We start from the raw sequence: 3,680 nt of genomic DNA, 5'->3' as shown, positions 1-3,680 counted from the left end.
TGGGGGCAGCTGGAAGCGGTGGCCAGTAAGTCCCTCGACCCGTGCTGCTTCCAGCAGCTCCCATTGGCCTGGAGCAGCGAACCACAGCCAATGGGAGCCGCAATCAGCCAGACCTACGGACGGAGCAGGTAAACAAACTGGCCCAGCTCGCCAGGGGCTTTCCCTACAGAACCAACGACCCCAGTTTGAGAAACACTGGTGTATACCAAATCTATCTTTTAACTGTATGAAAAAGATCAATCGTTCGTTTGATTAGCTTATCTGCCTTTGTTAAACTCAATTGTTTCGCTTGCAGTGCATTTGATAATAATGCAAGTTCATCCAAAACGTCAATCATTAATGCCAAGTCTTTTAAAAATTCTTTGTTTTTCAATCTTTTTTCCATGCCAGAAAATTTCTTATTTTTGGAAAAATAAATATAAAGAGCTGGATAAGCTCTCCAGACTGCTTTGACAGCTGTAAGGCTACAAGAAGCCCATCGTGGACCAAAAACATGGTCTATTTTGATGATTTCAATATATAGTTCTTCAGAAACTTGTTTAAGTTCAAACTGACTTATTTGACTGATGAAAAATTGCACAAATCTTGTCCAAAAAAAAATCTTGAAATGGCTTATTTCATTGATATCATTTATAGCATCATCTAAAGCCAGTTGTAGCTGATGATTCAAACAATGCCAAATTATAATGTTTGGAAAATCTTGAATCAGTCTTGTAGCAACTCCAGATTTATGTCCAAGCATGGTGCTTGCACCATCAGAACAAAATCCGATTACATTTTTCTTTAAATATTCTGTGTCAAATCCTGTATTGGTTAACATATTTCTCAAAGCACTATAAATATTTTCTGCTTTTGTTGACTCTAATTCCACTAAATCAAGAAAAATTGTTGGTGAAGAATCTTGTAATTCACATTTTATAAGAATAACAAGCACAGTTTTACTTGAAATTGTAGAAGCTTCATTAATAATAATACAAATCTTTGAATTGTTTTTGATGATTTTACTAAAAATTTGTTTTCTTATTAATTCAGCAATATGCGCTACGATTCTGATGGCCAAAAATCGAGAATGTAGGCAGTTTCCGAAGTCGGTTTCATTCTTAATTTGTAGCTCTACTTCATCCTCCATATCTGACATTGGTCGGTTTCTTTTTACTAAGCTGCAAACTATGTTGAAAATTTTGCTGGTTATTGCAATATTTTTTTTCGGTAAGTTTATCTATCACTGTAGTGAGAGGGTTTTTTTTAGATTAATTTAAAATATTTATAACTCTCAAATGAGAGCTTGATTCAAAATGTTCCTTCATTTTTTTTCTTAATGAAGCTTGTTGAACTTTTTTATCAGTTCCAGATGCTTTCATAGTACACTTTTGCCATTCCAAAGAAATGTGTAAAGATTTTCCTCCAAGGACCCCCAAATGTGATGTATTTGCATAATGGGAACAGCCAAGTTTTTTGCCTTCAATTATCAAGTCATTATATTTCTTTAAAAAATATTCTGCCTGCTTGGAAGTCCAACAATCGGGTACTAAATTTTCAAAATCATGTAAATCCTCTTCCATTGCAGACACATTTTCAGATGATTCAACATTTAAGGTATTTTCATCACCAAAATTATTGTCATTGGTGTTTTCAGTATTTAAATCATTATTTTCACTGCTAGAACTACTGACTAATGACTTTGTCATTTTATTGGAAAACCAATCACTAATGCTTTTCTGGCATTTCATTATGAAGGGTAAATAATACTGAATAGAAAAATTTAATCTTCGAATAACACTCCAGTTAGTATTACACACCGAAATATCACATGCAATTTACTAGAATAGACAGACCGACTATGACTCACTGGTCATGTTGAATTGTATAGAAAACAGTTGAGCAAGTGCACGAATGAGGCAAGTGTGATCCCTGTTGTTAAAATAAGAAACGTTTGTCTCGCATCAGGATGAACTAGGATGCAACCGAGTCGCAGCCTGCGACGGCATTAGACGCACACGTGCATAGCAACATAAATCTTGACCTATCTGTTGTAGAAATGGCTCTTTAACTGCTAGAATTTCGCGTCCCTTTGCATTTGAAGTTTATTTTGTACACCGTATTATTTTCTACACCATTTTATAAGAGTAAGATTATTCGGTTTTAAGATCATTTTATAACATTTGTTTTCGTAACAATTTTTAACAACTGGTTCTAAAACCAGCGCGAACAGGATCCAGCTCACCACTGGAGACAATGCATGTGCTCGTCATTCCCAGAGAACAAGCGAGGGCATGAAGCGCAGTTCTTGAACCCCAGAATGGGGGGCATAATCCCCCAAAGGGCTCAAGGGAGGCCCCATACAGGGCTACTATGTACACTAAATAACTTATTAACAGAAATAAAAAGAAAGAAGCAAATTTCAGATCAGATTTCAGAGTAGCAATATGCATCCGAAGAAGTGGGCTGTAGTCCACGAAAGCTTATGCTCTAATAAATTTGTTAGTCTCTAAGATGCCACAAGTACTCCTGTTCTTTTTGCATATAGGGACCGTCACTCGAAGAAGAATATTTACAGAGGGATGAATGGAGGAAAAAAACAGGGTGTGGGGGGGGAAGATAGGGAAAACAGTAAAATACGTTTACATCCAACTCAACGGCCCATGGGTACCACAATATAAGAGGGCAGACACCGAGAACTGCATCTAGACTCCATGGGCTGTGCATGGAGGCTAACCCCCAGCCCTGCCACTTCCATGACCCTCTGCTGGAGCCTAGAGCCCCCCTCCCCCACCGTGGACCTCAGCCCCCACCCCAAGCTAGCCCTCCTAGCCCCGGAGCACCTTAATTTCATAGAATCATAGGACTGGAAGGGCTCTTGAGAGGTCATCTAGTCCAGTCCCCTGCACTCATGGCAGGTCTAAGTATTATAGACCATCTCTGACAGGTGTTTGTCTAACCTGCTCTTAAAATCTCCAATTATGGAGATTCCACAACCTCCCTAGGCAATTTATTCCAATGCTTAACCACCCTAACAGTTAGGACGTTTTTCCTAATGTGCAACATAAACCTCCCTTGGTGCAATTTAAGCCCATTGCTTCTTGTCCTATCCGCAGAGGTTAAGAAGAAAAAAATTTCTCCCTCCTCCTTGTAACAACTTTTATGTATTTGAAAACTGTCATGTCCCCTCTCAGTCTTCTCTTTTCCAGACTAAACAAACCCACTTTTTTCCATCTTCGCTCATAGGTCATGTTTTCATTTTTGTTGCTCTTCTTTAGACTTTCTCCAATTTGTCCACATCTTTCCTGAAATGTGGCACCCAGAACAGGACACAATACTCCAGTTGAGGCCTAATCAGCATGGAGTAGAGCAGAAGAATTACTTCTCGTGTCTTACTCACAACACTCTTGCTAATATATCCCAGAACGATGTTCACTTTTTTTTGCAACAGTGTTGCACTGTTGACTCATATTTAGCTTGTGGTACACTATAACCTCCGATCCCTTTCTGCAGTACTCCTTCCTAGGCAGTCATTTCCCATTTTGTATGTGTCCAACTGTGATTGTTCCTTCCTAAGGAGAGTACTTAGAATCATAGAATCATAGAATATCAGAGTTGGAAGGGACCTCAAGAGGTCATCTAGTCCAACCCCCTGCTCAAAGCAGGACCAATTCCCAGCTAAATCATCCCAGCCAGGGCTT

At 39.0% G+C, this 3,680-nt stretch overlaps 1 pseudogene; it reads right to left on the bottom strand.

The window, feature by feature from the left end:
* Positions 1–211: 211 nt before the first annotated feature.
* Positions 212–1,688, bottom strand: LOC117880792 (annotated as a pseudogene).
* Between the last annotated feature and the right edge of the window lie 1,992 nt (positions 1,689–3,680).

Source organism: Trachemys scripta, chromosome 1 (genome assembly GCF_013100865.1).
Source record: "Trachemys scripta elegans isolate TJP31775 chromosome 1, CAS_Tse_1.0, whole genome shotgun sequence".
In the NCBI taxonomy this organism is placed as follows: domain Eukaryota; kingdom Metazoa; phylum Chordata; order Testudines; family Emydidae; genus Trachemys; species Trachemys scripta.
This window is presented reverse-complemented; position numbering and strand designations above follow the sequence as displayed.